The 24,639-nt window shown below is 45.4% G+C and overlaps 1 pseudogene; it reads right to left on the bottom strand.

Moving 5' to 3' along the window:
- Positions 1-223: 223 nt before the first annotated feature.
- The window catches only part of LOC132233830 (ADP-ribosylation factor 1-like), a 72,262-nt pseudogene continuing 47,846 nt past the window's right edge, over positions 224-24,639 (bottom strand).

The raw sequence follows: 24,639 nt of genomic DNA, 5'->3' as shown, positions 1-24,639 counted from the left end.
ACACTGATGAGATAACAGATTAAGAAAAGGCTAATAATAATGGTTTCACCATAGTAATAAAATCCTGTATAGCTCCATGTAACTTATCTCATTACCAAAATAAAATATCATTGAATTGATTCATTAAACTATGTATAACTGAATTTTTTAAAACTAAAATACCACTGATTATAAGATGCACTATTACCTTATGTTATATTAAGAAAAGAACAGACACTGCCAATTAAACTGCAGAATGCAGTTTGGCTCTGGTTCCGAAGCGGATTGGAGCCTGGCGCCACTGGTGGGCAGGCGGCCTGATGTACCAGTTCCTATGGCGCAGAGAGTGCAGGCCCAGCTCGTCCATGATCTCGGCCATGTTCATGGCGATGGGTGTTTCTGCTTGTTTCCCTGAGCTCTTCTCCTGCCAGCACGAGCAGGAGCTCCTCTCGGGCCTCGTTCACCATTCTGGGTCGCTGCTGTTAATCACAAAGATGAGACCTTGTGTGTTCTGGCAATAGTGGTGCCACAGAGGCCGGATCTTGTCCTGGCTGCCCATGTCCCACATGGTGAAGCTGATGTCCTTATCCTCCACGGTCTCCACGTTGAAACCCGTGGTGGGGCTGGTGGTCACAATTTCGCCCAACTTCAGTGTGTGCAGGATGGTGGTCCTCCCTGCAGTGGCCACGCCCACTATCAGAATGTGCATCCCTTTTTTGCCCAAATGGCCCTGGAGGAGCTTGGCAAAGACTTCCCCATGCTGTAAACCGGAGTGAGAGACACTGGCCAGAGAAACCCTCTGGGCCACAGCGCTGCTGCTGCTGCTGCTGCTGCTGCTCCTCTCCTATTATCCAGAGAACCAAAAGTCTGTCTTTGCCATAAATTAGAAGGAATGTGTATATATAAACCTCGAAAGACCTGCCAAAAGCATCCACAAGCTAAGTATCTATAAAGGTAACCTCATCTAAGGTACCATTATCAAAACATCTTTGAAGGACAATTACAAGTATGCATCTCTCTCTCTGAGAAGCGGCATGATAGGTCCCCATTTGCCATCCCTAATGTGAAGAAACTTTACTAAGCCAGAAAGTCAAGCATTGATGTTTTATTATCAAAGAGTGATTTTTCCATTAGCTTTTCAGTACCCATCAGCAGGACATTTTGCAAAAGCATATGGATATTGGCAACCAGTAATGTATCTGATGCACACCATTAGGGAGGCTCAGGCAGCCTACCCGTGCCATTAGAGATCCCAATGGCCAGAGATGAAAGCTCCCCCTATACAAAATGCACTGACATTTTGTGATGGGAATAACCTATATGACATCGTGAGGATCTTCTGATTTTATTAACATATAAAAATATAACTTCCCAGTAAGCCTGTCATAGGGAAGATAAAGTGAATCCGAACTAGGAAGGAACCTGAGATTGTATATTCTTTTTTTGTTGCCAATGTAGGGGAAACTTCCTTAAACTGCCCTTTATCAACACTTGCAATTTTATTTCCTCACCATAATCTTTTCTTCATAATATACTGGGTTGTTAGTTTTTAAAGCTCTTACCTGCTTCCAAAAAGGATGTATTTTTGATGTTTAGTTGGAGTTCATGGGAGCAAAAGAAAAAACAGAGGGCTTATGTAATGTACACACTGGGAAATGTATTTTCTCTCCACCCCCATTACTCTTGCTATCGATAACATATATTATACAGCTGTAATATGTCCCTTTCTGGGATCATACATCAGCATTTAGGACATCTGTTGAGACTCAAATTAGCTATTAAGGGAAGAGATGAGATACAGGTCTTTTAAATAATGGAGACTACAGAGTCTCTTGTATGTAACCTTTAAAATAAATGGGCAACAGTTATTTTTTTTCCTCTGAAAATTGGCTTCTGAGGGGTTAAAAACTGTTTCCAGCTCTCTCTGATACCCATTTTTATTTTTAGGAATGCTGTTTCTTTGCTTATTTTCCCTTGTGAGCAGTGTTATTCTGTCTGATTCCCTAATGATATTATTAGTGAAGTTCAATTATTGATTTCATGCATCAATCATGACACTATCTGTCAAATTTGTATTTGGAGGGGTTAAGAGTCTTGGATGTGCCCTGTTGTCTGACCTTGAGAAAAGTGTTCAAACTCTTTAAACTCTATATTCCTAATCTGTAATATGAGACATAGCAATTGTAACTACTTCATTGCTTAGTAGTACTACTCCATAGAGTTATTATGAAGATTTGATGAGATAATAGCACAAATACAGAATATATAATGTATCTATATCTGTATCTATATCTAAATCCATATCTATATCCATATTTATCCATGTATCCATATATCTTCATACACCTGATCTTTAGCATTATTTTTACATTCTGGGACTAAAAGATAGGTTGTAAGTCAGAAGGTATAGAATAGAACCTGACTCCATTTTTCTCAGCTTGGCTATCCTGGAAGAAAACTGTAAATGTGTACATCATCTCTCTAGGTGATTCTTACGTGCAAACATGTTTGAGAACCATTTGTCTATTTTATAAACTCTAACATTTTCTTGCCTTAAAACATAGTTGGTTTTAACCTGTAAGGATTCCCATTATAAAGCCCTTTACTATAGCCTTGTGAAGATGAGGCTATTTGACATGAAATTGTTCTATATGTGGATGTTTGTGTATGTCTGTTACTGCTTTATTGACTGTGTGGATTCCAATCTGAGTCACAGGAAATGCCCTACATCAAAGTATTTATCTGCATCAAACTAAAATGAATGTACAAGTATCTTATTGACATTTATGGGGAGGAAAATCCCGAAAAAGTTTCTAGTGGGAGATTGCAAATGTAAATTAATGGCAAATTGCTCATTATTATTAAACTAGAGGCCTGGTGCATGAATTCGTGCACCAATGGGGTCCCTTGGCCTGGCCTGTGGAATCAGCCAAAACTGGCTCTCTGACATCCCCCAAGGGGTCCCTGATTGTGAGAGGACTCAGGCCAGGTCGAGGGACTCCACCTGTGCACGACTGGGGCCGGGGAGGGACCGCAGGAGGGCTCCAGGGCATGTCCGGCCTGTCTCGCTCAGTCCCGATCAGCCGGACCCCAGCAGCAAGCTAACCTACCAGTCAGAGCGTCTGCCCCTTGGTCAGTGCACATCATAGCAAGAGGTTGAGCAGTCTTAGCATATCATTAGAATATTACGCTTATTATATTTTAATATTAATAAAATAAAGAGTAGAGAAAGAGTAAATTAGCTGGCTAATTTATTAATAAAATAAATTAACAAATCCAAATAATCAGACAATATTACCTGTCGACTGGACACTTAGAATATTAGGCTTTTTTATTATATAGGATTAGATTCTATAAAATATCAAAGATATTCTTGGGCTTAATATGTTGTCTTGATTGTTTGATGTGGGAATATATTTATGAAGTCTTTCATAGGTTCACTCATGAACAGAGTTTCCCAATTCTTCTACTAAGTTATTTAGGACTGTAGTGGTTGTAACTCACAGAAACCCATTTCAAACTAAATTTTAAAAAGGGGGGGGCGGTGAGATTTTTTGTGTGTGGTTCTTATAGCAGTTCCGGAATGACTCTGTTGACCTGTCTCTGGCATAGCGAGATTTAGGGGTTCCTATCATGTCGTTAGGACTCAATGACTCCCATATATCACTTAGCCTGACTGTCCTCTCAGTTGGTTTCATCCTCAAGCAGGTCCTTAACTGCATTTCTCTCAGCTTAGCTATCCCAGCAGAGAGAGCACTGCTCTTTCCCAGTAGTTCCAGTAAAACACTCAGGGCTACGTCTCATTGAATGTGGTTTGGGTCCCTTAACCATTCCTGACCTAATGACCACAGATAGGGAATGGAAACCAGTGATTTACTAGGCCTAAAAAACATGCCAGTGCTTCGAGGGATGAGGTTTGAGAACATCCCCCAAACTCACAGAAATTTCAGGTGATTCCCTCAAGGAATGGTGAGGGACTATTAGAACAGGAAGCATGCTGAACAGGCAAAGGTCAACAAACTCTCACTACCTTTTTTAGGGTCTTGAGTCCCTTGACTAGGAAACTCCCTTGGAGATTTTTACCACTGAGTCTTAGGAAGGGAAACTGGGACCTGTTCTTTGGGGGAAACCTAGAAATTTCAGGAAGTGTTAAATATGATTTTACCCCCAGCCTCTTTCTCTACCAATTTATACAATTATTGTCTATTTGCTTGCCAGTATAATAGGAAAGAGGGTTGAATTCACAAGAAGGCTTTTACATTGTGCTGAAGTACCATATTTAATTATTTTAAAATTATTTTTATTTGAGGGGAATAAATTAAACTTATATATAAGCCCCCAGAGAGAAAATCACAGGAGAGAGATTTGTTTTCTGAGAGTCTCTCTGTGCCAGTAGGTTTATATTTAATACTATTTAATGACATTCCATACTCTATATGCAAAAATAGGCATCCTATTTAGGTGTTCAGCATGCTTTCAGCAGGCAGTGGTCTCTCTTTGCTTTCTCTACTCTTTCCCAGGAATCCAACCTTCAGGAATCAATGCAGCTCCCTGTGTTTCCTGGAGTCACCCCAATTTTGCCCATTCATATCACCTCAATAAAGGAGACTTGTAATATGCAATTAAAAGGTTGTTTTACTATTATGCTTTGAAAATCTTTATGTGTAAATAAATTACCAAATCCAAAAATAATTAGACCATGATTCCTAACTTGTGTTTCAGAAAAACATGGTCTCAGATACCAAGAAACCCACCACTTGCTATGGTTGGGGTGGCAAGCAGAGATGTGACATGGCCATCCCTTCTTGGTAAGAAATAATTCCCAATGAAAAAGAAAAGCTACTGATTGTCCTTCATGGACATAGTCCATCTACTTAGTACCATGACTTAAAATGCACAGAAGACACAGTCTTTGCTGGCAAGGATGTTAAAATTTACAGAGGACTGGACAGTTAATAAGAGATAAGCCACAGGTATTTTGAAGAGTAAATATACGGTGCCCTTGGAGTGTAGGTTGGTATAATCTCTTTTCAGGATAATTTATCAATATCTATTAAAATATGAAGTACTAAATCTATAAAAATTTAAGAGAGTGCCCAAAAAAGATATGAAAAATTAAAACAATAATCTCCAGAAGGCATTTTTAAGTATGATGTAAACCCCTTAATATCAGAGACTGATGGACTATACAAAAGTTAATTTTTCTGTATGACAAAAAAATAGACAAATAGCAAATTATAATTTATAATTGACAAAAAGAGCTGCTTTCCTTAGTATATAAAAATCTTCTACAAATCAAAAAGAATGAGAACACTAACTCAATAGGAAAAATGGACAAAGAATATGAATACTTAGAACACAGAAAAGGAAAAATAAATGGCTTTAAAACATATTAAAAGATGCATATTCATAAGAAGAGATACTCAGATCAATACCGTAATGATCTGAGTGTGGCAAAGATCAAAAAGTTCCTTAATACATTATGTGTTTTCAGGTAAGGTGAGAATACGGAGAAACAGTCACTCCTATAGATTTCTGTTGGGGATGTGAATTGCTACAGTCTCTGTAGGGCAATTTGGCAGTAGTTATATTTGAGAATACGGCTACCCTTTGACCCAACAGTTTTATTTCTAGAAATTTATCCTCCTTTGGAAATATTTGTCTGCTTGTCAAATGATGTGTATAGAAGATTATTTATTGCAGCATTGTTTGAACAAGCAAAAAAAACCCCTGAAAATAACCCACAAATCCATCAAAAGGGGACTGGCTAAATTAAATTATGGCACATCCCTCCATATTATACAACTCAACTGTAAAAAAAAGAGTGAGCTGCTATACAGTCATATAGCCAAGATAGATGGTTAAGGGAGAAAAAGGAAGGTGTAGAACATTGCATTTCTTGGCATATATAAAAACAGCTGGTAACAGAAGTTCCTCCTGTGGTGGGAACTGAATGGCTCTTAAACAGTGGTATTCGGGAAGCTTACTTTTTCCTAAATACACTTTTATATTATAGTTGTATCATGTGAATATACTCGATCTTCAGAATTAATGTACTTTAAAAATACAATAAACTGCACATATGAAATTACAAAGCAATTCTACCACTAGAAATTAATCTAACAACATAGTTTATAATAGCAAAATGCAGTCCATCAGTAGCAGCTGTGAAAAAGAATCCCAGGAGTGGTGGTATGGAATGCTCTCCAAGATATAGTATTCAATTAAAAAAAAAAAAAAGCAAAAGCAAGTTGCAGAAAAATATATACTACTAGAGGCCTGGTGCGCGGATTCGTGCACCAGTGGGGTCCCTCAGCCTGGCCTGCAGGGATCAGTGGACCTCCATGCCCTGCAGCCTGGCCTTACCCATCAGCTCGTGGGGCTCCAGACCCCTGTCCCTGTCAATCCCGCCCAGTACGAAGTAGTGTGGGAAGTGGCAGGTGGCCAGGAAGGAGCCCAGGGTTGGGCGCTGCAGCGCTGCAGCTCATCTCAGCCCCGCTGAGCCTGTGGCCACCTCCGCTGCTGGGGCACGCAGGGTGAGTGTCTGTGGGAGAGGCTGGCATCACTGCAGCTGCGCTCACCAGCTATGAGCCTGGCATCTGGTGCCCGTCTGCCAGCTGAGCAGCACTTCCGCTGTGGGAGCACACTGACCACCAGGGGGAAGCTCCTGCATTGAGCGTCTGCCCCCTGGTGGTCAGTGTGCATCATAGCTACTGCCTGGTCATCCTGTCGCTTAGGCTTTTATATATATACTAGAGGCCCGGTGCACAAAAACTTGTGCACTCGGGGGGGGGGGGGGAGGGGGGGTCCCTCAGCCTGGCCTGTGCCCTCTCGCAGTCTGGGACCCCTCGGGAGATAATGACCTGCTGGCTTAGGTCTGCTCCCAGGTGGCAGAAGGCAGGCCCAATCCCTAGGTGCAGCCCCTGGTCGGGCTCAGAGCAGGGCCGATTGGGGAGTTGGGGCGCCGCCCCCTGTCATGCACAGAGCAGGGCGGATCGGGAGGTTGCGATGCCACCCTCAGTCACACTCATGGTAGGGCCGATTGGGGGGTTGGGGCACCGCCCCCTGTCACACTCAAGGCAGGGTTGATGGGGAGGTTGTGGCACCACCCCCTGTCATGCACAGAGCAGGTCCCATCAGGGGGTTGGGGAGCTCCCCCCTGTCACGCACAGAGCAGGGCCCATCAGGGGGTTGGGGAGCTCCCCCCTGTCACTCACAGAGTAGGGCCGATAGGGGAGTTGGGGCACTGCCCCCTGTCACACACAGAGCAGGGCGGATCAGGGGGTTGGGGCGCCGCCACTGTCACTCAGGGCAGGGCCGATGGGGAGGCTATGGCTCTACCCCGTCACACACAGAGCAGGGCCCGTGGAGTGGGAGGGTTGGGGCGTGGCACCCTGTCATACACAGAGCCACAGGGTGATCAGGGGGTTGGGGAGTTCCCCCTATCAGGCACAGAGCAGGGCCGATCAGGGGGTTGGGGCACCTTCCCCTGTCAGGAACAGAGCAGGGCCGATAGGGAGGTTGTGGCCCCGCCCCCTGTCACACACAGAGCTGCAGGGCGATCAGGGGGTTTGGGCGCTGCCCCCTGTCATGCTGATCCCGGTGCCGGAGGCCTCGCGGCTCCACTGATCCCAGTGCTGGGAGGCATATTACCCTTTTACTATATAGGATAGAGGCCTGGTGCATGGGTGGGGCTGGCTGGTTTGCCCTGAAGGGTGTCCTGGATCAGGGTGAGAGTCCCCACTGGGGTGCCTGGCCAGCCAGGGTGAGGGGCTGATGGCTCTTTGCAGCTGGTCACACACCCTTCAGGGTGGGGGTCCCCACTGGGGTGCCTGGCCAGTCTGGGTGAGGGGCTGAGGGCTGTTTTCAGGCTGGGACTGAAGCTCCCAACTGCTCCTTTTTTTCTTTTTTTTTTCTTTTTATTCTGGGCCTGCTTTAGCTCTGAGGCTTGGCTCCAGCTCTGAGGCCTCTGCTGCTGAAAGCAGGTATCTGGTTTGTTTAGGTTCTATAATCGAAACTCTGTATCAACTCCAGCTCTGAGATCCCAGCTGGCTGAACGCTGGTTTCTAGGGTTTTGTTTAGCTTCTATATTTGTTACAATGTTTCAAACTGCAGGCTCAGAGGCTGGCAAGGCAGGCGGGGAACGTTGGTTTCCTCCGTCACTGAAGCAAGCAAGCCTCATGTTCGCTTCAAGCTGCCTGGCTGCCGGCCGCCATCTTGGCTGGCAGTTAATTTGCATATCGCCCTGATTAGCCAATGGGAAGGGTAGCGGTCGTATGCTAATTACCATGTTTCTCTTTTATTAGATAGGATAGATTGCCCTTTATGGGTGAATATAATATACAGTGGGGCCTTGACTTATGAGTGTCCCGACTAACGAGTTTTTCTAGATTCAAGCCGTCTCTCGGCCGATTGTTTGCTTTGAGTTGCGAGCTAAAATTCGGGTTACGAGCCAGCTTCACATACCCCACCGCTAGTTGGTGCAGCGAACGTCACAGTGAACGCCACAACATCAGCCCAGTATCATGTGTCTCACTCGTTCACTTTATGATTTGACATATAAGTAATTTGAGTTACGAGCTCCATCACGGAACGAATTAAACTCGTAAGTCAAGGCCCCACTGTATATATTTCCAATGACCTAAAATGCACAGAAGAAACAGCCTTCATATATATGTATATATATATATATTACACACACTGCTGAGTGGCCAGATTATTATGACCACCCGACGTTTGTAGGCAAATTAGCTGTACACTGGATCGTATGGGATATGGAAGCAGAAGGCCTGTTTGAACACCTTTGCTGTCTGCAGTTACCAAGATAAAATGTCTCCAATTTGCACAGGAACACAAGGACTGGGCAGTCGAGCATTGGAAAAAAGTCATGTGGTCCGATGAATCACGTTTCCAGTTGCATCATGCACATGGCAGAGTGAGAATTTGGCATAAACAGCATGAAAGCATGCATCCCACATGCATGAGTACAACCCTTCAAGCTGGTGGGGGCAGTGTTATGGTTTGGGGCATGTTTTCCTGGCATGATTTGGGCCCTTGAATTCGTGTGGAACAAGGTCTGAATAACACAACATACCTAAGTATCGTTGCTGATCAAGTCCATCCTATCATGTTGATGGCGTATCCCAATGGAGATGGCTTCTTCCAACAAAACAATGTGCCATGCCACAGTGCTCATATTGTGCAGGAGTGGTTTCAAGAACATGAGGGAGACTACCTTGCTTAGGTGGCCCCCACAATCACCAGATCTCAGTCCACTTGAGCATTTGTGGGATGAAGGTAAAAGAGCCATCAGGCAGCTGGTTCCACAACCATCAAATCTCACAGAACTGGACAGTGCTATGCATCAGGCATGGTGTCAGATTCCTCGCATCACCTTTCAACATCTCGTGGAGTCAATGCCAAGAAGAATCGCCGCAGTATTGAAGGCAAATATGGCCCAACGAAGTACTGATGGGGTGGTCATAATAATCTGGCCACTCAGTGTGTATGTATGTCTGTGTGTGTGTATATATATATATATATATATATATATATATATATATATATATCTCCTATATAATAAAGAGGGGACATGCAAATTGACCATCACTCTACCACAAATATGGCGGCACCCACAGTGGAAGTGGGGTGGGAGGTTTCCGTAACACAAGATGGCTGCACCCACAGCAGAGGCCAAGTTTCTGTAATGAGCCTTAATGAGCAATCAGCAGGGACCTGAGGCTGCGCCCCCCCCCAACACACTCCCCATGGGGTTTGACAGGGACCTCAGGCCATACCCCCCACTCCAGCGGGGCTTGACGGGGGACCTCAGGACGCTTCCCTGGCCCCGGCACCGGGCCAGGGGACATGAGGCAGCAAGCCCTGCCCCGGCGCTGGGCCAGGGGACCTCAGGCTGCATCCCTTGCCCAGTGAGGCTTGACGGGGACCTCAGGCCACGCCCCACTGCCCGGGCACCAGGTCAGGGGACCTGAGGCCGCAACCCCATCCCGGCGCTGGGCTGGGGGACCTGAAGCCGTGTCCCCCCGCCCAGCAGGGCTTGACATGGGACCTGAGGCTGTGCCCCCCTCCTGGTGCTGGGCCGGGGTACCTGAGGCTGCACCCCCCACCCAGGGGGCTTGATGGGGGATCTCAGGCCATGTCCCTCACCTGGTGGGGCTTGACAGGGGCCGTCAAGGTGTGCCCCCCTGCCCCGGCCCAGGCTGGGGGACCTCAGGCCATGCCCCCCACCTAGAGGGACTTGACGGGGGACCTCAGGCTGTACCCCTTGTCCAGCTCTGTGCCAGGGGACCTGAGGCTGCGACCCTGCCTGTCGGGGCTTGACAAGGGTGGGACCAGCCAGGTCTGGATCTGGCCCAATGGGGGTGGGGCTGGCCAGGTCTGGGTCTCGTGCAATTTTGAGGCGCACGTGGGTGGATGGAGACTTGACTCTGCATCCCATGGTGCTCCCCAGACTCTGACAGGAGGATTTTCATATACATTTTACTATTTTTCTTTCATCTCTGACACTTCTATTATAGAGAAAGGGCAAATAGCAATATTAAAATATTTCCTCTAATTAATCCCCTTTTAATGTGCACGAATTTTGTGCACCAGGACACTAGTATGTGTATATATGTGTGTATATATATATATATATATATATATATATATATATATATCTTTACTCATTTTATAGGCATGGGACATCTGCAGGTGTGAAAATACACACAGGTATTTAACAGTGAGAGACTCGGGCTGGAGGCCTGGGAGCACTGGCTTTGCAATGGATCTCTTTACATACCCAATGAATTTTAAAGTCCTCTGTCCAGATAATAATTAGTCAAACAAAAAGGAAAACGTAAAGCCAAGGACAAACACGTGGCTTGTTGGTTTGTGAACAGCTGAGCTGACCTTCTGGATCAGGAGAATCACGCTGAGTTAAAATTAGTGTTAAAGGAAGAGCCAAGCTCATCACATGTCGAGCCGAAATCCTGGAGGTCCATTTGGGTTCTCTTGAATCCCAAAATGACCTACCAGAAAAGTCAATCTAGGAAGACAGATGACTTTATGTTTTGGGCAATAGTAGGCTTCGCTTTAAAAGCTACTCAGCTGTAACAATTTCCTTTTCAGAGAAAATGTTGCATTTTTAAATTCATCCATGGAATTTGGCAGACGAAAAGGGGAAAATGTTGACTTTTTCACGTTGCCCATTATGCAGAACTCTGAAATATTCAGAACACAAGAGACAGATGCAACAAGCACAGTGACCTTAAAAAATTTCCAGGCAGATCTATCAGAATCCGTTTCACATTGCCGATGTCCTTGGCCAGCAGGCGAGCATACAGCTGGCTCAATGCCACCTCGATAGCAGCCGGGCTAGGATGTGCATTAGCTTTCGATTTAAAGAGAAGCGAGGCAGCATGATGGTGGAAAGCGAAGCATCTTATTCGGGGTCAGGCGGCAGGCAGAGGCGGGCCAGAAAGCACTCTGATGGTGTTTTCCGCAGGAGCGCTCGCAGCGGGAGAAGCACTGGCAGAAATGGGGTCCTGACCGAGTGTGAAAGCAAAGGTCACGTCACCCTAAGCTACACACTGAAAGTCATTTGATCCTCTGGGTAAAGTTTCTATCAGTGGTTGCTCTTGCTGCCTTTTGGGTAGGAGAACTGACCGGTATGGAGTTCCAAACCTGCGTGAAGTAGGGACACCACATTTGCTCTTCACCATTTCCTCATGTTATCTGCCGTATTTCCTTTCCTTTTCTTTCTTTCTTTCTTTCTTTCTTTCTTTCTTTCTTTCTTTCTTTCTTTCTTTTTTTTTTTTTTAAGTCACAGGATGGAAGCCCCTTTGTGCATTACAGAAAGATAAAATTCCTGGGTGAGCGCTGAAGGATTCTCTGCACATTCATGGCTGTCTTTGAGGCATGGGGATTCAAGACCTCAGACACCAACCTCATTCAAGGAGCTGGGGTAGAGAGTAAAGAGGAAGCAGCACCATTTAGCATGCTCTGTAGCTAAGTGTATTTTGTTTTTTCTTTTAGAGGATCGCCCTCACTGCCTGCAAAAGTGATTTCCACTGGGTCAGGATATTGCGGGTTCCTGGGGAAGGGTGAGGTCCACGGTGAGCTCCCGCGTCCCTCCCTCCTGCGCCTAACCTCTGTCGACCCCTCCCGCCAGCTCAGGTTTTTCTTGTCAGGCTTTGGCAGGTAGTTTGTCACACTGATCCTAATCAGATCACTTGTAATTACAGAGGGACTGTCAGGGTATTTTTGGTTGTCATCTTCTAACGAAATGCAGAGTGCGTGGCATGTCTACATAGAATTACTCTGTAATTCAAAGTAAATTGACATTTAATTTCAATTTCATTACACAGGAATTACAGGCATGACAGATAACAGTCTAATTAGGAAGCAAAAGTATAAGAGTATGTTTATGGAATGAAAATCCATATCATGTCCCTCTTTTAACAGAATCAAAATGATTTCTCTGCCTTTTTGCAGAGACTGTAATAGCAACAGGGATACTTAAAAATACAATTCAGGCCCATCGACCACGTGCACGTGCACATATTTTCTCTCATTTAATACGAGCAATAACTCTCTGAAGCTGGGCTGATCACTCCCACGCTGCAGAGAGAAGACATTTGGAACGTTAGTAACCTGCCCCGTGTCGCACACTAGCAAGTGGTCAAGGTGAAGAAAGTCAGTTCCTCTGGACTCAGACCTGCGCTCAGGAGCCCTGCTGCCTTTGCTGTCACCTCCAGGGAGAGGAGCAGGGGGCCTGGGATGGAATGCCACCTCAGCCTCTGCAGCCTGGGCTGTGGCCTGGAAACAGAGCTTTTCCCCTCTTCCTTTCCCCGTCTCTCTGTCTCTCTTCCCCTTCCCCGCTCCCTTTCTTCTCCCTTTTACTTTCTTAACAAATGCTTCCTGGGCACCCACTCTGTCAGGCACTGTTCCCACATGTATGCTAAGCACCAAGGGAAACTGACAACATGGTTGCCTCGTGGGGTTTGCTGTGTCTGTCCCTTTCCATCTAGGACCCGTGGGGCAGCCCATTCAGCAGCGGGGTGTGTAAGGGGGCCACTGCTGAGCTGCAGGTGTGGCGACCTGTCAGTGTGCAGTCTCCTGTGGATGGACAGGAGCAGGTGGAAGGTGAGACACTTTATCCTCAGGAGAGCTGCACCCAGGCTCAGGGGCTCCTAAGCTTTCTCGTCCCTCCTGCTGGGTCTTCCAATTGAAGCCAGTTTTTTCTGTTTGTTTGATTTGGATAGTTTTATTCTTCTGATACCTACCCTTATGCAAGACAAGCCACATTTGGGGCCTCTTTCTGCTTTTCCAAGAACCACGCCCATTACTCACAGCAGCAGCGGAATTTTCTTTCTAGCTAATGAACTAGTTTCCTTCAGCTGAACTTCCTTTTCTCTTTCTTACCCCTCCCCCACCACTCATTTATTGTTGGAGTCCCCTACATGGGTATAATACTTCACAATGTGTGATAAGCCTGTCTCTTACAATATCTCATTTGATCCTAAACCACCTATCAGTGAAAAGTTGATATTTTGATCATATCCAGCTTATCCGTGGGGAAGCCAATAGGCAGGCGTTCATCACCTCCCGCGGCTCCTCAGAGGAGCACTGGTCTCAGGCTCAGCTCTGCTGGCGTCAATGCGGACTCTCTTCTCAGGACATAGCGGCTTGTCTTTCCTTGGAGGCCTTTTATCTTATTCCTCCCGTTACCCAAATGTCTTCATTTACTTGCCACCTATCTAATTCACTTAATTTTTTCTTTAAATTTATTTTTAAAAATACTTGGATATATTTATTTCAGAAGATGACTTTATATCACTCCTCAAATGGACGGCTGGCATCACCTGGTAAAAAGGGTGAACATGAGTCCAAATACAAAAAAAAGTGAAACACTAGACTAGCTAACTACTGTTTCTTACCCACAGCTTTATTATTTATTTATTTATTTTTTTAAATTTTAGAGAGAGGAAGGGACAAAGAGAGAGAGAAACAGCAATTGGCTGTCTCCCACATGTGCCCTGATGGATCAAACCACCACTTTTGGTGTATGGGACAATGTTCAATCAATTCAGCCACACCAGCCAGGGCTCACGCAAGGTTTTTATCCTGATGCTGCTCTTTGTTGACAATGAATTCAGCAGGAGTGAGAGGGGTGTGACATGTCCACTAAACACTGAGGGGAGACTTGCTCCTTAATGTCATTGGAAGTACTGAAAGAGAAATGAAAATGACAGCAGAGAATGATTTTTTTCATAATGCCTTCAACATCTTTGATGTTCTGCCCGTGTCCTACTAAAATCATCTCAGATACCACTGGTTCGCCCTAACCACTCTATTCCACATGAACATGACTCAGCTTGGACCATGACTCAGCAAAGGATGCCCAGCCACACCCCGACTTCGAGGTTCCGCAGGGCACGCAGCTTTCTTCACCGGGTGCAAAACAGGCCCTGTGCCTGGGTCCTGAGGCTTTCTGGGCATTTCCTCAGCCTGCTGGGGTAGGTGGCTATTGGTCACGCCTAGATTTCTTTTAGAAATTGTATAGACTTATGTACCTTATAGAGAAATGAACCTCATAGGACAAACATTGGCATAGAAAAAGTGGGCTCCTCCAGGTTTGAGAAACCTCGGTGAGAATACTTTCCCTCTCCTGACTTAGATGCCAGCCAGACTTCCCAGGTCCAGCTTTGTTTTGCTTATGGAAAATATAAGGCCCTCCTGCTGAGAAATGGAGTACTTTGAGTAGGACCTCAAGTGTTTCCTTGAAAACACATCTTGACGAAGTGTAAATGATGATGTAAATGAATCAAACCCAATGTATTCATTAAATCATGAACATGCCAATCATTAACAAGTGGACGTGATTTTTAAAAAATCAAATAGAACTGCTCCTGAACATAGACCAGAAATTTATACATTATGCTGCCTTAAATCTTTACTAGACTAATGTAGATATAAATAAATAAACACAAGTTAATAAGAAAATACTAACATATGCCCCCTCATAATTTCAGATTTGAAAGTGAAGAAAATAAGTACATAGAAAAAGATATTCCGTTTGATGCATGCCATCAGCACAATCTAATACAGAGTCATATTTGTAGTCCCTGCAACCCTCACTCCTTGTTCAATTGCTTTCTTAGCCTCACAAAAATGAAATCTAGGAGGAAGCAAGGCACTTCTGAAAACACACTTAGAATTCATTTTCAATCTGCAGGAGATAAAAATCAAAGAGTGCATTGCTTTTCCTTTGCCTTTTTATCAGTTTAAAAAAGAGTATGTACAGACAACAAACCTGAGCATGCAAACGGATTAACTAATCAGAAAGAGATCAAAAGCAATAAGACTCTCCATGCGGTACATGGTAGCACAGGAACAGAGACTCTATAAAGAAATAGTTTGTCGTGAGGCAGTGAGGGTAGAGAACAAGCAAATGAGAGAGCATTTCCACAAAGTAGGAAGCTATTTACCAGGTCACATGCTCCCTGCATTTAGGATTAGGAGAGAAATCTACCCTCCTGCCCGTGCTGCTGCCAATCCTGCCCACCTTTGGTGCAAGGCGGGGGGGGGGGGAGGAGACCCCTTTGTCTGATGTTATTTGATGCTGAAGATTCAGCTTGTTTGCAAACTGTCAGCTGGCAGCGATGAGAACTCCAAAAGCTCACTGTGGTGGTTCAATGATAAACAAAACTGTCTGGTGTATTTTTATTGTATCTCAGTAACCCCTCTCACTTGGCAGCCTCCCCTTTTCAATCTTGCCCTATTGCCTGGGTACTCCAAAATGCAGGTGCCCCATTCTCTCTGGAGCCAAGCCTCTTGCCTCTCTGTGTCCCATGCCATGTCCTGTGCCTATGAGATGGAAAGCCAGGGGCATGCACGGATAGGCAGGTAAGCAGTGGGTGTAGTCCATAGGAAGTAGGGAGCCTGCAGTGCACAGAGGAACAAATGCTGTCTAGAGCAGTCAAGTTGAAGGCACTGCTAACCTCAGAACTTGCTCAAGGAAACCCTCTGAGGGGAGACTTCCAGTTGGGAAGCCTTGCAGGTCTCATAATGAATCTGAGAATCTGAGAATCTCATCAAGGCAGTACTAGATTTAAGATTTTAATGAGTCATGGTTTATACAGTGTGCTACCTTTCCCCTCCCACCTACATTCCCCAAAAGAAAAAAAGGATCTGTACTCTGAAGGGATCCCAGTCATCTGAAGCCACAATTATGTGTGGCACAAGTATTCAGGACAGGCTTGTAAGAAAATGCTCACCTTCAGGTCAGAATTATGCCATGTAAAGCCAAGCCCCACATCATTGACCCTCAAGTCATACTCCCATTTCCTGCCCTTGTCCACTGGTCAATGTTCATGGCGTTTTTGCTCACTGATCCTGGAATAATCAGCCACAGATGCCTTCTCAACACAGCACTCCTGGCAGTCACACTGATGAGTAGGCATTGGCAGGCGAGATCAGCACTAAAGGCAGATCCTGTGTACTCAGGGCAGGTGAGGGATGGGCTTGGGGGTGCACTCAGAATTCTTCAGAAGGCCTTGGGAACTCTCAGCACCGTCATAAATGTACTTTGTTAAGAAATCTCTTTACTAACACAGGAGTTCATGTTGCCAGTGGCCACCAGACTCTGCTGGAAAATTCAGATAGAACGTGTGGTAAAAAGGAGCAATCTGGGAGTTAGAGAGTCTGAGTTCTAGTTCCAGTTCCTCCATGATTAGTTACGCAACCTTGGTCAAATTGCCCAACTTCTCTAGAAGTTTTCCTCCTGTGAAATGATTTTTTTTAGCTCCATCGTTGTGGTAGGGTCAGAAAAGAGTAATTGAATTTGTATCACAGGGTTACAGGAGGCTCAGAATGAGATGCTGTGTATAAATGTCTTTGGCAAACACAACAGCTCTTCACCTACATATAGTTATTCTTCTCTGGCCATTTCCATATGTTAAACCATGGAAAATTGGAGAAGCCAATTTTTGTGAATTCCTAATAGCCAATTGAATCCAGTGGAAAAACATCTGGCCAATCGTAAACCTGTATATTTCATACAGTGGAGGTCTTTTAATGCCAAAATAAAAATTTTACTTACTTCAGAACTTGGTGGAAATAAAATGAAGACTGTAAGAACAGTAAATGTTTAACCTATAATTTTCTTGCTCTTGGAAAAAAAACAAAACAAAACAAAAAAACAAAACAACCCGATACATGTGTTCTGTTGTTCTTTGTCTATACATAATTAAAGATCTCTTTTAACATCCAAGATAATTTCAAGTTCAGCAGGAATGGATATCACCACTTTGGCAAATGTGCTAAATTCATGTTTAATAAACTGAATTTACACTGCCCGGTTCTTGCAAAATTAGGAATTATAAACATATGCTTTCCAGAAAAAGTAGTCACTTGTTTTGCTTTCATGTGGACTAAAATATGATCATTTCCGCAGCACAGAGAAAAAGAAAGAAGGCTGGCCTATATTTAGCACTGCTTGATGACTCTGGGACCAGCTGGCAGCAAGGCAGGACAAAGGGTTGGGGTACTGGGTGCAGAGGTAGCATCCAGACTGCAACTCTTAGGCGAGACCTCCAGGGCTGTCCCACCTCTGGAGGTCTGCACACTACGTCTATTTTTTTTCTCCTTGAGAATTTCTGAATATCTTCAGAAGTAACTTTCCTTTTTTAAGCAGTTAATGCCACTCAACACATTTTTAACGTTTGCTTTCAAATCAAGAGTTTTCCTTCTCATAATTTTTGTTTATTCAGAAGAACCTTACCTTTTAATTATCTGTGAGCCCTGTAGTGATTGTTCTCCAGAACTTTATGTGACAAGGTCAGACTGACAAGCCAAGTGTATTGGTACATTGTATCAGTGGAGTCATGTGTTGTATGCACTAAGAGATTTATTTCAAAGCATGGTGAATTCTTTATAAAGGAAATCAGCACTTCTAAGTAAGAATTTTTATTTTTTACAATAAAGAATTATATAGCTCCCAAAAGTCAACGGAAGTTCAGTGCATTTTTCTTTGGAGTGCTTAGTAAGGAATACTACTGATTAATTTATTTAAAAAAATTTTTGGTAATCAATAGCTTGTTCTCTATATCTCTATATGAGTCTGTTTTTCTTTTGTTTATTTATTTTGGTTTATTTCAGATTTCATATACATAAGTAAGATCATACAGTATTTGTCTTTCCCTGCCAAACTTATTTTACTTAGCATAATAGCCTCTAGAACAGCGGTTCTCAACCTGTGGGTCGTGACCCCTTTGGGGGTCGAACGACCCTTTCACAGGGGTCGCCTAAGACCATTGGAAAACACATATGTGATTAATCATTATGCTTTAATTATGTTCAATTTGTAACAATGAAATTGGGGGTCACCACAACATGAACTGTATTAAAGGGTCGCGGCATTAGGAAGGTTGAGAACCACTGCTCTAGAATCTAGATGGATCAGAGTCTAGATCCATCCATGTTGTCACAAATACCTAAATTTCATTCTATTTTATTAATGAGTAATATTCCATTTCATATATATATATCTCACTTTCTGTATCCATTCATCTATTCTACTCTCAGGCTTGGTGAGAATCCTGACTATTTCTTTAAATTCTTTATTTCTGTTTACTTAGGGGTTTTTTCCTGAGGATTTTTCTTGTTCACTTGAGAGATACTCTTCTCTTTTCATTTGGTTTTGCTTTCTGTATTGTTTATATGAATGAGACAGAATAGCTTCTCTCCCAGTCTTGGGAAGGCGGCATTACGTAGACGCAGGCTCCGTGTAGACTGTGTGCAGGGTGGTTAGGCAGCAGGTGGGAGCGGAGCAGGGCCTTCAGGCATTCGGCCCGGCCTCCCCAGCCCAGCGGCTTGGCTGGGAGGCCAGGGCCGGTGTGTGTAGTGTGGCCGGTTAACCCTGCCTGCCCGCTTGGCTCGGGCCACAAGGGGCTCGCGCGTGTGTCCGGAACTTGCTGCAGTTCTCTTGCAGGTAGGCCAGAGCCTCCGTCTGGAGACGGAGGGCGCCATGAACCATGGCACCTGCCAGCCCCTCTGGCCGGCCTCCGAGAGTTCCGCCGCACAGTGTCTCCTTGTTTGTGGTACCGGCAGTGCTGCCCATAGCAGGGGCCTCCGTGCGGGCGGCAGGTGCTGGTGGTTTGGGGAAGCGCTTGGAGTCACGCAGCCGCGGAGGCACCTGGGCCCGAGCCTGCCCTGACCTCCCAGGCCCGGGGCTGTGGTGAGGGGCTGAGTTCCTGCTGGCTCTCCCCGCTTCCCCGGGCAGAATGCGCAGGCAGGGAGCTGTGGCCTTCCTGCAGGGACACTGCAGGTCAGAGCCCTGGAGCGGCGACCCCCACCCAGGCTGGAGCGGTCCGTAGCTCCCACGGGGCCGCTGGCTCCCCAGGCTCCTCCTTTCCCTCTCTTTGTCTTGTTTGTTGTCAGAAGCTGCTCCTTCAGCCCCCAGTTGTCTTGCCTGTTGCACCTGAAACCTGTGCATTTGGCTTGCTCCCAGGAGCGTCCTGTGCAGCCACCATCTTGGACTTCGGGAGGAGGGAGAATTGTTATAGTCCTAATTACATATCTAGGTTAAAGCTAGAAAAGTGCCCCATGAATAGAACAGTGTTGCCCGCCAATTGAAAGTTCTGCGGACAGTGGGGAGTCACGTTGCTGTCCTTGTTGGGAAGTGACAGTAGCCTTTGTTAATTGAATATATGGGGTGAGTCCCAAGGCTGGCTTCTGGCTAAGAGGAGTGTGTCTAAGAGGAGAGGGAAAAGGTGCTTCTTAGAACAGGACACTGTTTACCTGGACGATCTGCTTTCTAAGAACCTCTGCACCCCGTCAGTGAGTCCTGGGGAGTGAGCAAATCTGTGTGTGGCGGAGGTGGGGCGGGGGGGGGGGGGGGCTGGGTGTGTGTGCATGCAGGTATGTGTACTCTGGGCTTGCCTGTGATTGTGTGAACGTGTATGTGTGTGTGTGCGCGCGTGCCTAGGTGCTTACATCGGTATGGTGGTGGTGAGGCCACAGAGGGAGGGGGAAAGCTCTCTTTTTATGGGTTCCTTCAGTTCACAGTAACCTCTACAGCTGCAAGTTAATGACATCTGGTGTGATGCTTTTTCTCAAATACGACTCCTTTCCTGCCCTTACAGAATTAAAGGGAAGAAGAGGAAGAAAAAGAAGATGAAAAACTTTGTAGACGGTAAGTTGCTATTTCTATATTCTGTAGACATGAAATCGTCCCATCAGATAATTCTGCATTAGTATGATATAGTCCTAAGGAAACGGTTTGCTAAGAACCTCTTCGGATGTGAGAAAACATCAGTGAGCATCCAGTATTGATTAGGAAACCATGGTGTGGAGGCTTAGAGGCTGTACATGACCTTGGCAGCACAGCTCATGCTGAGAGGTAAGATGCTACACAGTTCCATGTGAGAGGGTGGGCTGGTGCTGGGCGTCGTTACACAGTGGTTGGAGAGGTTATGTCGGCTTAGACCCTGTGTTTCATTTTAGCTGTGTGAAATTTGAATCCTTATCTCACTTACTTGCAGTGGGACTTTGGACAAGTTACTAAACTTGCTTGAACCCTTGCTTTCCCATCTGTATAATGGAGATAATGCTACCTTCCTCTCAGGGGTGCAGTGAGAAATTGAAGGAGCTATATCAGGGTTCATGAAATGTGTTCTTCACTCACTTAGGAAAACTATTCTTTGGTGAGTGGTTTTACGAGAAGTAACTGTCAAGAACAAGGTTCCCTCAGATTACGTAGCTATCGCTCCCTTGTAGGTATAGTAAGGAAATTGAGGAAGATTAGATTCTTGAGTTATGGACATATCTAAAATGTAACCCAGATCAATAAAGAACCATTTAGCCCCTGGGGCTGGCCTAAGAGGTCTCATTCCCAGTGAACAAGCATTCAGTCAGTGATAGGTGAAAAGGGGGAGGTCAGAGAGAAAGGGCATGTGGTTCCAGGATCAGGAAACCCACCGGCCCTCCCGCTCCTTGTTATTCATCTCTCTAGATTTCTGTCCTCATCACAGTGCCTTTGACAGGGGACACGCAGCTTTCATACAGCGCAGGGCTGAAGAGCCTGGTTCTTGCCCTAGACGGCCTTAATCCAAAACCTGGCTCTGAGAGTTACCAGCTAAGGGACCATACCACATTGCTTCATCTCTCTGGGCCTCAGTTTCCTCACCTGTAAAATACAATGGAAATGCTTACCTCTCATGGCTGTTGTGGAGATTAAATAAGTTTATACTGGTAACCCATGCTGGGCACCCATTCTGCAAACCTGCTTCCTGAGAGGTGTGTCCTGCACTGCGTGGAGGGGAAGCAAGCAAGTGGCTGCTCATTTGTTTCGCTTTGTGTTTGCCAAAAGCAAGGCCAGCACTTCAGGGCCGCGGTGGGTGCAAGATAAAATTTGCAGGTTCTCTCCAGCAAATGTGCTTCACTTGGGGTTAATCTCGGTTTATTAGAGGAGTAGCAAGGACATGTGAAAGACGCCTTGGAAAGGCTCCATGTTGCAGCCTTGACTCCTAATAAAACGGGCTGTCCCCACCAGCCCCTGGCACAACTTCCCACGATACATCAGCCCGAGGAGGCAGAAGCAGGCTCCCTGCCAGTCCCTTAGCACTCACTTCATTTGCTGTGGCTTAAACACCAGCACAGACTCCCTCTAGAGCTTCCAGGCCCTGCATCCAATTCCTGGCCTGGGATTGAAGGGAGCCAGGGCTTTGTGGGAAAATGTGCTGGGAGAAGGGGGAAGGGCTGTTGGGAAGAGAGGATGAGAGAATGAGAGGGGGCAGAGCAAGTTATTAATCAACACACAGCTAAGAAAGACTCCTTGCCAAGAACGCTCGCTCACTCCGAAGCTGCCAAAAGACCTGATGGAGGAGTTGCTATCTGAACTCCAAGCAAGTGTCCTGTCATGCAGTTAGGTAGAGCAATTAAAAACAATGTGCAGGTTTCAGTGGAAAATAATGCATCACGTGATCCAAAGTCCTTTCAAGCACCAATGATGGATGACGCATTAGTTCATTTGTGTAACACGAAGGATGGTTTTTCAGTTCCCCAAGCACAGCATCCCCTCCCCCAGCTTATCTCAAGAGCTACACAAATAGAGTAGTTTCCCCGCACCTTATGACATTTGGACGCCTGCAATGAATTGACAAGGCCCAGCGCAATTCATCTCTTCTTCAGTCTTTGTTGCAACATGAGAGGGATTGGGCTCTGCAGCTGAGGCAGGGAATCGTGAGTGCTAGTCCAGGTTTTCAGGGATATCAATTCTGGGTGTGGGAATCTGAATTTATGAGCCTTGGAAATTTTTCTACAGAGCACTGTGCGGTCTGTGTGGCACAGAATCCGGACAGTGTGCCTGTGTCGCTGAAACCTGCTGTGAATAGACCCCCAGGCCTCTTTGTGGCGAGGACAGCAGGCATTAGTGGCTGGGCAGTGGACAGAGGTACCTGGAACTCTCCTAACCTCCTCTTCCACCCTGTAGTTTTATCTCTGAAGAACATCCGGGGGCTCTTTAAGAATTTTTATTCCGGTCGAGAAGAAGCAGGTGAACATTTCTGAAGGTTTTGGGTTTGTTTTTCTGTTATGGTTTGTTTCTTTGTTAAATTTTTTTTCAGGAATTAGTATCTTGAAAAATATTTTAAGAGAGTTTCACTCCAAAGATTCTTACTCCCTTAACACAGAAATTTATGGCTGACAGAATTATATAAACCTCTCAGAACTCTTCTGAATAAAGATGCTCAAGACCATAACAAATAGGATGAACCTAGGGAAGACTTGCTTTTAAATCATTCTGTGATGAAAGCTATTTAATAAACTCCCTGGCGGAAGAGTACTGAAAAAAAGAAATTCCTTAGGATTGGTTTGAACATCCAAAAATTAACATAATGTAAACTTACACTAGAAATAATCTTTTCTTAAAGTGAAAGACTAATGGAAGTCAGAACAACCAACACCATATCTGGCAAAATATAACTGGTGATAAATGTGTTTTTACCCCCATTTATCATGAATTGCAAAGGTTATTTAATCCAGTACTGCTGCCCAGAGTGATGGTCAAGTTGACCAAACCCAGCAAAGTGATTGGGTGGCTGGGGAGGCGCTGGGGTGGGCTCTGCCTGATTCGCAGCCTGTACAGCCAGCTCGTTTGGCCTCAAGCTTGGTTGGCTCCCACACTGATCCTTTGCAGGGTGAGCAGGGCACTGGCCTGAAGGGTGTATTATTGATGGGTTTACTATACATTTATTGACTGTAGCATGCAATGATGAACATTTTGATGATTTCTGGTCTTTTGCTACTATAAGCCATGTTAAAATGAATAGCCCTGTATGGACACCTTTGCACACTTTTTGGATTTATAAATACCTAAAGAGACAAATTATTGAGGAGCCAAAGCATATGTGCATTTAAAACTGCCAATTTGCCAAAAGGTTGTATCAATTTATGCACCTGCCAGGATTTTATGAGCATAACTATTACTTCACACACCTGCCCACACAGTGTGCTATTCAACTCTTTGATCTTGATTCACCTGTTAGGTGTGAATGACATCTCAGGTTAGCAATCATTTGCATTTATTTTCTTATGAGTAAGGTTGAATATTTTTTATAAGTGAAAAGGCCGTTTTGTAATTTGTTTTTTCCAGTTCACCTTCTTTGCATTTTTACTATTTTTGGTTGCTGGTCTTTTAAAAATTAATTTTCAAGTGTTCTTTATATATGAAGAAAATTACTTTTTGTCTATCGTATATGTTGCACATAACCCCAATTTCTCACTTGTCCTGTAACCTTTTTGATGGTACTAGTTATTCATTTTGCACTGCAGAAATTTGCACCAACATTTTCAGTCATACTGAATGTGCTAATTTATGTGGGCGCTGTGAGAACACTGTGGGGTAATAGGGAAATGCCAGGCATCCAGTGCCCATTATCCACCCTCGGTGCATCTTTCCTCCCATCCATGTTTTCCTCAAGACAGTGCTCTCCAGGAACACCTGGCCAGGGCTGCAGCATGTCTGGCATTCAGCTGCCTCACACTGGGTTCTGGAGAAACATACTCTGAGGCGCACTTTCTATGGGGGAAGCTCGCTGGGGATGCTCTCAGCTTCGGTGAGAGAGGGGAGCAGGCAGAGGAGATGAGCTGGGCTGCAGTTGCAACCAAGGCCCCAGCCACAGGGAGCTCTGGAGCTTGGGTGGTTTTTCAGAGATTTCCCAAGTGAGGCAGGGAGGAAAGGGCTTGGACGCCACTCAGACCTGCTCTTGAAGGGGGGCTACTCCCAGGGACATGGACATGGCAGCTCCCTTCAGCTAAGGGACTGGCTATGAGCCGAATGCTGGCAACACTCTTAGCAACTGGAAAAGAGGTCCTTGGTCTGAAGGCAGGACCCAGTGACATGCCCAGGCCTCCCTCCACAAGCGGCTTTGGCTGCCTTTTTCCAATCAAATCTCGTCCCAGGTCCCACAGGCCTCCGTGCTCTGCCAGCCTGTTGTCCCTTCAGTTTTGAGCTGTTTACATGCCTTTGTAGTGAGTAAAAAAGGGCCAGGAGCACAGTCATTGGCCCGAGTTAGCGTGGTCGTCCCCCCACCCCCCACCCCTCGCCTGGGGTCTTTATGATTCTTTGACACCTTGCACAGAGATGTGAAAGTGCTG

Source organism: Myotis daubentonii, chromosome 4 (assembly GCF_963259705.1).
Source record: "Myotis daubentonii chromosome 4, mMyoDau2.1, whole genome shotgun sequence".
NCBI lineage: Eukaryota > Metazoa > Chordata > Mammalia > Chiroptera > Vespertilionidae > Myotis > Myotis daubentonii.
This window is presented reverse-complemented; position numbering and strand designations above follow the sequence as displayed.